The sequence below is a fragment of the Schistocerca piceifrons genome, chromosome X (genome assembly GCF_021461385.2).
Source record: "Schistocerca piceifrons isolate TAMUIC-IGC-003096 chromosome X, iqSchPice1.1, whole genome shotgun sequence".
NCBI lineage: Eukaryota > Metazoa > Arthropoda > Insecta > Orthoptera > Acrididae > Schistocerca > Schistocerca piceifrons.
The window spans coordinates 165650439-165663459 of record NC_060149.1 but is presented as its reverse complement, the minus strand read 5'-3'; positions in this window follow the sequence as shown (position 1 = coordinate 165663459).

Below are 13021 nucleotides of genomic sequence, written 5' to 3'. Positions count from 1 at the left end.
AGTCCCCTAGAACTTAGCACTACTTAAACTTAACTAACCTAAGGACATCACACACATCCATGCCCGAGACAGGGTTCAAACCTGCGACCGTAGCGGCTGCGCGGTTACAGACTGTAGCGCCTAGAACCACTTGGCCACTCCAGCTGGCTCCTGTGTATTTGTTCTGATTTTTGTCGACTGCCCTTCAAAATCACTAACTGGCCAATTGTGCGACTATCAATAAAATAAACACACAACAGTTGAGGCAGAAACTTCACAATATCTTTCAACAGATAGAAGAAGTCAACAGTATTAAAATTCTTGGAATTAAAGCTTGGTAATGAATTCAGCTGGGAGGAGCATACCACAGAACTGCTAAAGTGCCTGCACAAATCTCTTATTTGTAGTGTGAAGATAGTCAGATATAGGTGATAAAAATAAAACAGACTAGCATATTTCACATATTTTCATTCCATAATGTCAAATGGGATAATTTTTTAGGGTAACTCAAGAAGCCAAGCTAAAGTTAATGTTTTCAGAGTCTCAAAAAGTGTAATATGAACATCCTGCAGACACTCATTTAGGGAACTAAGGATACTAACTACTCCTCCTCAACATATTAATTCCTTAGGAAATTTGTCATTAAAATATCTCTTGAAACCAACAGGTCAATCCATAGTATCAGTATTGGAAATAAGAATAAACTTTCATGGAGATTTAAAGCCAGTTTGATCCAGACATGTGTCCCTTATTCAGAAACACACATTATCAATAACTTGCCAGCACCCACAAAGAGCTTAACTAGCAAAGTTCAATTTAAGAGAAGCCCAAAGGATTTATTGGTGGCCTCCTACTCTATTGATGCATTTTTTGACATCATTAGTAACACACACACACACACACACACACACACACACACACACACACACACACACACACACACACACACACACACATCAGTTGGTTCTGCTAAGACATTTTAATATTACGTACAATCTGACTTCTGTACAAATTCAGTGCAGTAATGCAATCATTGTAAATAAATGTTCTAAACTGACTTTTCTATTTCATGATTCAAGACTCCACCAGCCTACAAATCATCATAGGGCTTAATGTTTTGAACATTTGCATTTTTCATCACAAGCTATTTATTACCTTTTAAATGGAAATATGTTTAAGATTTTTTGACTTGCTCTACATCCATGAGCACCATTTTCTTTTTTAAAAAAGTATTTAATGTGCATCCCTGTATTCTGACATGTTCTATATCTCAGAGGATTTTTTCACTGTGGATCAATTGGATGGTTAAGTACATCTAATCTAAGTCTAGCCTCAGAGCTGTAACAGGAAATGCAGATAGTTGTGTGTCCAATTCCCACACAGAATGGTAGGCTTCTTCACTGTTAGAACTGAAGTTAGCTCTTTGCCTTTCCCTAGTCTCTTGATATGCCTGGAAATATGGAAATGGACTCATGGGCTATGTTCTGTCATGAAAGTACTGCACTGTGTTCTGGGCTATCTCCACTGGTGTTACTTTCAGGACGCCAATGTCCTGTAGGGCAACCAATGGACATGACATCCTTTTCCCTGAGATCATCCACGGTCGTTAGACACTGGACTCGCATTCGGGAGGACGACGGTTCAATCCCGCGTCCGGCCATCCTGATTTGGGTTTTCCGTGATTTCCCTAAATCACTCCAGGCAAATGCCGGGATGGTTCCTCTGAAAGGGCATGGCCGACGTCCTTCCCCATCCTTCCCTAATTCGATGAGACCGATGACCACGCTGTCTGGTCTCCTTCCCCAAACAACCAACCAACCTGAGATCATCTTTACTGATTCCCTTACTTCAATGGAGGATATCTACTAGTTAATGGACTTCAGAACCTCACATCAAGGCCCCTTCTTGTCCTCATTAACTTTCTGTCAGGCTTTTGCCCTCACTTTTGAAAGGCTTGAAGAGCTCTTGCTTGGATCTCTGTGCCATTGTTTACCTGACTCTTATTGCAGGCCAGCACTGTTTGTTCCACCAAGAGTCAGGCTGCCGCATATGAGGGCTGAAGATTTTGATATGGATGCATCAATGGCAGAGCTGATCACATCTGTAATGTGACACACTGTGTGTTCTAATAAACCTAAATGACTGTACAGCACCCAGTTTGCCTTGTTGATAATTCATTTAGGCAATTTTATTTCTGGTTCTGTTCTTTGTATACACTGAGGTGACAGAAGTCACGGGATACCTCCTAATATTGTGTCAGACCTCCTTTTGCTCAGTGTAGTGCAGCAACTCAATGTCGCTTGGATTCAACAATTTATTTGACGTACCCTGCAGAAATATTGAGCCATACTGCTCCTGTAACTATCCATAACTGTGAAAGTGTTGCCAGTGTAGTGAAGTCAGTTTACTGTGTCCCATAAATGTTCAATGGGATTCATGTCGGGTAATCTGGGTGGCCAAATCATTTGCTCAAATTGTCCAGAATATTCTGGAAACCAATTGCGAGCAATTGTGGTCAAGTGACATGGCATATTGTCATCCATAAAATTTCCATCATTGTTTGAGAATGAAGTCCATGAATGGCTGCAAATGGTCTCCGAGTAACTGAACATAGCCATTTCCAGTCAATAATCTGTTCAAATGGACCAGAGGATCCAGTCCATTCCAGTAAACACAGTCCACACCATTATGGAGCCACCACTAGCTTGCACAGTGCCTTGTTGACAACTTGGGTCCACACGGCTTCTTGGGGGTCTGTGCCACACTCGATCTCTAACATCAGCTCTTGTCAACCAAAATCAGGACTCGTCTGATCAGGCCACTGTTTTTCAGTTGCCTGAGGTACAACCGATATGGTCACGAGTCTAGGAGAGCCACTGCAGGCGATGTCTTACTGTTAGCAAAGGTACTCGTGTCAATTGTCTGCTGCTCATTAACGTGAATTTTCACTGAACTGTAGTAATTGATATGTTCGTCGTATGTCCCACATTAGGCCATTGGCCACTGCGTTGTTTGTGAAGAGAGGCATTGCCCAAAATTTGGAATTCTCGACACACACTTCACATTGTGAATCTCAGACTATTGAATTCCAGAATGATTTCTGAAATTGAATGTCCCATACGTCTTGTTCCAACTACAATTCTGCACTCAAAGTCTGTTAATTCCCATTGTGTGGCAATAATCACTTTGGAACCTTCACACATCAATCACCTGCATACAAATGCCGGCTTCACCAATGCACTGCCCTTTTATACCTTGTGTACACAATACTACTGCCATCTGTATATGTGCATATTACTATTAAATAATTTTTGTCACCTCAGTATAATGTGGGCAGAAACTGGTAAATGGTGGTTGTAGTGGAGGTCAGCTACCCTTCCCTCTTAGCAGATTCTGTGAGAGCATAAGAGAAAACATGAAAGGCAGAGAATGACCCTGGGCTGTGCTACAATGTGTCATTTTCCCAATCTTCAGGATGCATATGTTTTCTGATCATCAGAGATTTGTAAGTGGAGTTACAGGCCCAGAGCTATCGCCCAAAAGGAATCATGTTTGGGGATGGTGGTAGACTGACTTCAAGAGCACCTCACTATGTATGGATTCCTGTGGCCGGAGATCAATGGAACAAACTGTTACCTTGAACAACATGACATGTACTTTGATAGCAACTAATGATGCTTTAGTACCTATTCTATTGCACTGACTTCTTCCCCTGTACTTTAGCTTTTTGGGAAGAAACAGAATGCTTGACAAAGTGTACCAACTGTTGTTGGTGAGATTGTAGCTTTTGGGACACTGTCATTATGTTGTCAGCCTTCAAAGTCTGTGGAACTGATTCTTTGGCAGTTATCCACTTACTGGTGCTGTAACTCGACATGTGCAGCAGCATAAGAAATTGTTGGTAGTCGTATTTACTGCTTGTGCAAATAAGGTAACGAACTATGAAAGCAGCAGAGGCTTAAGTTATTTCTTTCCTTCAGCATATGGCACGTTTTTAAATTTGATACTGTACTTCTTTTCTTCGATGTAGACTGGATCCACTCTCTGCTCCAAACAATGTTTGTTAGACGATTTAGCACATATTGGTGGAGACACACATTCTACACTTTGCTCATGAGCTACTTGGCTGTTAAAAATCACTATAGGTTTTTCCTCGAGGCTTCCATTTACTCCCTTCATCATGTTCTGCACATCTGTAACAACTTTATCTTATCTGCCCATTCTTTTTGTATTTCAATGACACTCGCTAATTAGGTCACCTGATTCCACTCCACGGTTGGAATTTTGAGTTTTATGTAGTTCAGTTACAATGGGAGAGTCAGTAAGCTTCTTAGATTTATGTAACTTTGTTACTTTCCCAGAAGTGACAGTTTTGTTCAGCAACTTATTTTAGATTCTCCCAATTGGTTCTGGGCTACTTTTAATAGTTACTCTCTACACCTTTTTGTAAGTAAAATGGGGATATCTTATCAAACGTGTCTTCTGCACTTTTAATTATCATGAAAACATTTTGAAACGCCTGTGTTCTGTTACTACTAAGTGTTTCTTATTTCTGTAGATGAGTGCTCGGGAGGGTTAATCTCCAGAATTCTCTTGTAAGGTTGAGTAAGTACTCACTATTGGTGAAGCCAATCCACTAGGAAACTTTTTAAGAATTTATAACCTCCATTGGCATTTCACAAGCAGCTAGGGTAAGAGGACTCCACCCACACTTACCTGGGTAAGTTTTGTACAAGTGAGGTGAGCTAGGTGCTTCAGAAGCTATCCAGTAACAGCTGTTTCACCTCAACAGCCAGCACACAGCCTCTTTCACTGTGACACCCCAGGGTGGTTGCTGAAGCATGCAAAGACCTTCATGTTACAGAACAGCATTTACCAGTCACCGCTTAGGAATCCCATGCCAACCAAACCTGCCAGCCCAACCAACAAAGACCGTGGTTTCCGATGATGCTTGCCATTTGGCGTGATCTTGGGAACCACTTCATGAATGTGACTACTACAGAAACTAACAAAGCATGCAGAACATTAGTATTATTAGAAATGTTAATGATGATGCTGATTTAGGTTCAAAATTCAAATGGCTCTGAGCACTATGGGACTTAACATCTGTGGTCATCAGTCCCCTAGAGCTTAGAACTACTTAAACCCAACTAACCGAAGAACATCACACACATCCATGCCCGAGGTAAGATTTGAACCTGTGACCGTAGCAGTCACGTGGTTCCAGACTGAAGCGGCTAGAACCACACGGCCACGCCGGCCGGCTGCTGATTTAGGGGTCAGGGGTATTTATGCTGTTGGTGGAATGCAGCAGCTGAAAGCAAATCTGTGTGCCATATAAATAATTTCACTGCCACTCTCCTAATTTGCATACATATCATTCAACTGGCAGGATGTTAGATTAAGGCCACAAGACCACTCTGACAGATTACAGTTCTACCAATGGATTCCAAGATAGAACACTGAAGAGCTGCAGTTCATAACTAACTTCTTATTTACAGATGAGATGTGATTCACAGAGCGCGTGATGATTAATTACTACAATAACCACATGTATGTAGAAGCAAATTCTTGAGTGGTTGTGGAAGCAAACATTGGATTTAATATCACTGTGTGGGGAAGAACTGTGGGCGAGACTCATAGGGCCATACATCTTACCGAACAAACTAGCAGGTGCTGTTTATCACACAATTCTGTAAAAATAATAATAATAATAATAAACATATACCGTACAGTTAAAAGGAAGTCACACTTGATCAAGGTCCAGGTCACTTTCCATTTTTCACCAGACATAACGTCTGAGAAAAGAAAGAAAGAAATAATAATAATCACCCATGCTACTGGAGAACATCACCCATGCGGAAAGAAAACACACATAGTTCATGCACAAAGGGGAATCACCACATTCTCTATGCCATTTATGACAGTACCTAACACCTTGTTTAATGGATGTTGTATTGGTCGAGGTAGTCCAGAAGCATGACATCCTCTTGCTGGTATGATCTTAATCCCTTGGATTTCCAAGACACTTAAAATCATTGGTGTGAATAACTATCAGCAAGGTGCACACATTAGAGGAGCATCTGCCCCACACATATGACCAAAACCAAGGGCATGCAGGTGTATTTGGACACATTCATATTTCTATGGTGGGGGGAGGGGGGGGCTGAATAATATAAAATAAATGGAAACCACACTGAACACATGCTGTAGCATTGACAGACATATGGCTATCACAGGACAGAATGGCCCACATTTTGTTTTTGTCATTGTGTTCACTAGGACTTTTATAGTTTTTAGTGGTACTGTTTCCCATAAGAATATGCAATATTCTTTCCAGAATATGTTTTATATTTTAAACATTGGAAAAGTCAGGATGGAATAATGAAAATAGTGGAGATGGCGAGTTGCGCACGCGCACGCGCACGTGCACAGCCTCTGTCTGTCGAGGCTAGCATGTATAAGTTCGATCATATACCTTCTTTTAATACATTTTGTTTGTTATACATTTCATTGTCAAGCATTTTAGACAAAGAAATGACACAATAAAATTGTTTAATTGAGTTCAGAGTAAATCTAAGTGTCCTAAATAAATTAATTTCCTCAAGCAATATTATTATGCAGAACACCTTATTGTGAGAATCAATCAATGTATTCTTCGACCTTGTTTTCTGTAAATTATGACAGAGACTGTTGTACATACAAAGAATGGTATACCTCACATCTTAGCAGTGCTTTTAGTTGCAAACCTTCAGTGTGGCAAAGGCTAATAACTTACTTCTATGTTTTAAGCTTTAGAATAACACTCAAAGAACAGTGCAGCACACTGTAAAGCAGTTTCACTAATGTCACTACTAAAGTCCTAGAATCCTTCATTAAGAATAGAAATATTACTTCAGAGTTGGAGAAACTTGTCTCCAGTTCCTACATTAAATAGCACACAACAATAACAAAAGCTGAAATGCTTTTGAATGTTTCAGTCACATTACTGGACCTACAATGAAGTTTCTGTATTGTTGAGCTTTCACGTGGAGCCTTTGGAGTAGTTACGAACTGTAATTTGTGGGGGGGAAAAAAACATGCCTAGTAATAAAGAATGGAATTTTCTGTCATACCGGTAAAATTCTGCAATTGCCTGCAGTTCCAAAGTACCACCAGCTTCATTCACATTTCGAATTTTTTTCACATAGTCATCAAACGAACCGTCTACAAACTGTAAAAAGAAAAAGAAGAGAAATGTGAGTGTCAACACCAGAGAGAAAGAGAAAGAGAAAGAGAAAGAGAGAGAGACAGAGAGAGAGAATTTTCCATCAACATACCTTACTGAATTTCATCCTTTGTCTTAACATATAATCCGTACAATGTTTACGGACTATTTTATGAGCAGCCTGTGTGAAGAAAATCTGAAAAATAAAGAAATATGTAAACCGTCTTATTTAAGAAAGCAGAAGTATAAGTAAAACTATCTTATTTGAAGAAAGCAAAAGTGAACTTCTATAGGCTGATCAATTGCTTAAGCAATTACATTGCTTAATATTACAAAGGAAGACCACTTTCTTTTCTAAATTCTAGGAAAGGCCTAGTTCTTAGTTGATTCAATTTACAAAGAATGAACGAGAATTCACTGGGGTAGTGTTGGTGGTGGTGGTGGTGGTGGTATAAGCAGCAGCTCACATCCCCTTTTTTGTTTAGGTTGTGGTTATTAGTAACCTTCCTAAAATAATGGAACACAAATGTGATTGCAAATCATCAAAATTCTGAAACTGAAACCACAAACTCTTCATTTAAAGCCCATTAACTTCTAAACTAGTCACATCCAAATACACATTTGGACAAAACCCAAAACTGAATATGTACTTATTGTGAAAGATTATCTGTTTTATGGTGTTCCACAGCCTGATAAGTTCCCTTAATAAATATGCAAGTATGCATTTAGTGAGTGGAACAAAATCTTCCTTCATAAGCAGTTTTCTTGAGAATGTTAATTGATACACTTAAGACATCTTAGAAAGTTTTTCTAATGATAATATTGGATCCAAATCTGAGGCAAAAGCTGATCATCTTAACTCACCCCTACACTAACACCACTATTCAGTGCTGGGAAACTAACATTTAAGAAGGCATTATGCTATTAACAACATGGATTGAGGCGTCTTTGTAGGTGCATGCCCCTGTTACAACATGGGCACATGAACAATTCCGTTCACAGCAAGAGAGATGGACACATGCTACTCTTGTCAATAAGCTGCAGGTGCAGTGCAGTGCAGATGCAGATACAGATTAAGATCACCTGTATGGCTGACCAGTTGGCAGTGGGTTTGTTTATTAAAGCCAGGTAGGTGAGTTGGTAATCTGCGTAAGTGCGGCTGAAGCATAAACATGCCCTCTAAAGGGTAGACTGACAACCTAACATTACTGACAGGGTTTACTGTAAGGAACATATATCCCTTACTGGATTTTAACATTTACAATGAACAGGTTAAGAATGTGCAAGCATGTGTATTTTATTTACCTCACAATATTTGCAATCATAATGATGAATTCTAAATATGAGAAAACTTTACATTAAGAAGAAAGTATAATTCATCAAACCAACATGGTTATAAAGTCCTTCACTGTATATTATAAAAGTATATTTTTGCTTTGTTTAGAGAGTTAGTTAGATTGAAGCATTTGAAAGGGTCTGAAATGTCTGCACATTTTGTTGTTGCTCTGATGAAATCGATTCCCTGGCTAAGCTGGATGCACTGGGAGTTGCAATTTGTGAGGAATATAGGGAAGCAGTTTCTGCAGTATACCGATTTGCAACATACAAGGACTAGCTGGCAGATAATGAAGAAGCAGACATTAGATGTAAAGTTTCCAGTTCAATTTTTAAATCAGAAAGTACTTTACAGATATACATTTCTGCTAGAGACTAAAGACTTGGTGCTAAGGTTAGAATGTTTTTCAGAAATATATCCTCCAAAGAAAGGAAGGTGATCACTATTGATGAAAATGACTCCCCGAGTGCAGCAGGGTAAGGGCATCGTCATTTATAGGGTCTACATCATCAATTACCCTGAGCTTGAGTTTTAGACATCCCTATGAACATGTAGCATTTGGCAATCGTAAAATGCGTTTTAGACAGGTACGTGCCGAGTAAAACTGTGAGGGACGGGAAAAACCCACCGTGGTACAACAACAAAGTTAGGAAACTACTGCGAAAGCAAAGAGAGCTCCACTCCAAGTTTAAACGCAGCCAAAACCTCTCAGACAAACAGAAGCTAAACGATGTCAAAGTTAGCGTAAGGAGGGCTATGCGTGAAGCGTTCATTGAATTCGAAAGTAAAATTCTATGTACCGACTTGACAGAAAATCCTAGGAAGTTCTGGTCTTACGTTAAATCAGTAAGTGGCTCGAAACAGCATATCCAGACACTACGGGATGATGATGGCATTGAAACAGAGGATGACACGCGTAAAGCTGAAATACTAAACACCTTTTTCCAAAGCTGTTTCACAGAGGAAGACCGCACTGCAGTTCCTTCTCTAAATCCTCGCACAAACGAAAAAATGGCTGACATCGAAATAAGTGTCCAAGGAATAGAAAAGCAACTGGAATCACTCAATAGAGGAAAGTCCACTGGACCTGACGGGATACCAATTCGATTCTACACAGAGTACGCGAAAGAACTTGCCCCCCTTCTAACAGCCATGTACCGCAAGTCTCTAGAGGAACGGAGGGTTCCAAATGATTGGAAAAGAGCACAGATAGTCCCAGTCTTCAAGAAGGGTCGTCGAGCAGATGCGCAAAACTATAGACCTATATCTCTTACGTCGATCTCTTGTAGAATTTTAGAACATGTTTTTTGCTCGCGTATCATGTCATTTCTGGAAACCCAGAATCTACTATGTAGGAATCAACATGGATTCCGGAAACAGCGATCGTGTGAGACCCAACTCGCTTTATTTGTTCATGAGACCCAGAAAATATTAGATACAGGCTCCCAGGTAGATGCTATTTTTCTTGACTTCCGGAAGGCGTTCGATACAGTTCCGCACTGTCGCCTGATAAGCAAAGTAAGAGCCTACGGAATATCAGACCAGCTGTGTGGCTGGATTGAGGAGTTTTTGGCAAACAGAACACAGCATGTTGTTATCAATGGAGAGACGTCTACAGACGTTAAAGTAACCTCTGGCGTGCCACAGGGGAGTGTTATGGGACCATTGCTTTTCACAATATATATAAATGACTTAGTAGATAGTGTCGGAAGTTCCATGCGGCTTTTCGCGGATGATGCTGTAGTATACAGAGAAGTTGCTACATTAGAAAATTGTAGCGAAATACAGGAAGATCTGCAGCGGATAGGCACTTGGTGCAGGGAGTGGCAACTGACCCTTAACATAGACAAATGTAATGTATTGCGAATACATAGAAAGAAGGATCCTTTATTGTATGGTTATATGATAGCGGAACAAACACTGGTAGCAGTTACTTCTGTAAAATATCTGGGAGTATGCGTACGGAACGATTTGAAGTGGAATGATCATATAAAACTAATTGTTGGTAAGGCGGGTACCAGGTTGAGATTCATTGGGAGAGTGCTTAGAAAATGTAGTCCATCAACAAAGGAGGTGGCTTACAAAACACTCGTTCGACCTATACTTCAGTATTGCTCATCAGTGTGGGATCCGTACCAGGTCGGGTTGACGGAGGAGATAGAGAAGATCCAAAGAAGAGCGGCGCGTTTCGTCACTGGGTTATTTGGTAACCGTGATAGCGTTACGGAGATGTTTAATAAACTCAAGTGGCAGACTCTGCAAGAGAGGCGCTCTGCATCGCGGTGTAGCTTGCTCGCCAGGTTTCGAGAGGGTGCGTTTCTGGATGAGGTATCGAATATATTGCTTCCCCCTACTTATACTTCCCGAGGAGATCACGAATGTAAAATTAGAGAGATTAGAGCGCGCACGGAGGCTTTCAGACAGTCGTTCTTCCCGCGAACCATACGCGACTGGAACAGGAAAGGGAGGTAATGACAGTGGCACGTAAAGTGCCCTCCGCCACACACCGTTGGGTGGCTTGCGGAGTATCGATGTAGATGTAGATGTAGATGTAGATGTAGCACTATTTTTCATAGCAGCTTTTCTAAAACCTTGAACTGTTGTCATTGAACATATAAGGTCCGATTCCTTTGCTTTCCTCCCTCTGCTACATCGGACCACTTACGCGGAAGGAAAATACAGAGATGCTATACCAGTGGTGACGAGATTAGCACTGACACTTCGAATTATTGCTACTGGGGACAATTACTCCTCCTTGAAAATCCAGTTCAAGGTATCTACTGCATAAAGCTATCCTCGCCCCAGAATTTTGTGAAGCTCTGGCGAAATCCCTGGAAGGCTACACTAAGGTAGGTTGATGACTGATTAAAGTTTCTTTCTCTGGAAAATGAAAGACTTATCTCATTTTTGTTTAGTTTTTAACTTTGCCTTATGCAAAATACAATGACTTTCTTTTTATTACAGAGACCTGTCTCAACACCTCTGTGGGACAAATTTATTTTCATAAAATATCATATAAAGTTGATGGTCATTTATCTATTTTAGCCCTAAAAACTATAACATATTCATTTCATTTAGTTTGTTTTGATTGCCCACATGAAAATTACACTGCTAGAGAGAATGTATTTTTACAGGACAGTTTTTTGTGGCCCCTCATCATTTTGACAAAATGTCATCTGGAAAGTAGTCATGAAGAAAATTTCTTATTTTTAAGTACTTTTTTGTGGGTAGTGGTTGTATATGGCATTGTACTTACATTTGCTGTCCTGTTGTGCATCTGTAGTGGATCTCTCTTCCTACTGAAATTGTGTACAAAATTTCCCACACTTTTTCACATTTAACTCTCATCTTTTATTTCCTCAGAATTGTAGACGTGCCCATATGGGCACGCACGCGTGCATGCAGTGGCGGGTCTTATTTTGTTTTGTCATAAGTGTTTAATTACATTATTTTCTTTTTACCGTCAACTTGCTAATTCTAGAGAAGATTAATTTGATGTAACATAAGATTTTTAAGTGAAGTTTCTTCCACTGTTTAGGGAATTTGGCAGGCAAACATGTGGTTCTACTGTACTCTGACAACTGTGGAAGCAGCTATTTTAATTATAAACACTATTTCCATGTTCTTTTATACACTCATGCTGATGCAAACTATTTGTGAACTGAAGCGGCTCATAAATGAACCATTACAGCTTTCGCACATCAGGGCCTCACAATCACTCTTCTGCAACATGTATATGTCTGAGGTATGAATGAAAGCTTTTTATTTTAAGTTTTTAGGACAGCTACAATTCACCATCAATTTTAATAGACCAGTTTCACTCAATTTAACAATAGTTTTGTCAGAAACTGTGGAATTTACTAATTTGGACAGCAAATTCCACAGTTTATGATTATGCTTTTGTTAAATAGAGTGAAATCGATAACAATAATATTGCAACTCGTGGCTGTCCTATAAACTTGATTTCAACAGTAACTGTTTCCCCTACGAGCAATGGCTGCTCTGTCTTTCTTTTGTCCAAATTTAATTTTGTTGTTTCCAGGTTGTTGTTACTTGTGAGGAACTGTACACAGTCACTTCATTTCACTCTGTCTTTACAAACTGTGGAATTTACCAGCCAGAAAAAATGAAATGCATGATAATACTTTTCAAATTCCGTGTGTTTATCATTAGACCACTCAGCCAAAGTGCTCATAAAATGACAAATTGAAAGATTGTTTTTGACAATAATTTAAATAGTGAGCCTTAGTAAAAGAAAGCACAAAATGGACAGAACCACGGGAGGGTCACAAATGCTGTACGTGTCTCCATCTTAGATGGGGACACTCCTGTGCCTGTAACTGCACCTCCACCTCTACCTGTGCACGGTGATCTGTGTGCACAACCTAGAGGCATGTGTGACTTCACACAGGTGTGTGCGCCTCCTTCTTTCTTTGTGCAACAGCTGCATGCACCTAGTCTACATGGACAATTGCACAGGTGTAAACACCTTTAGGGAA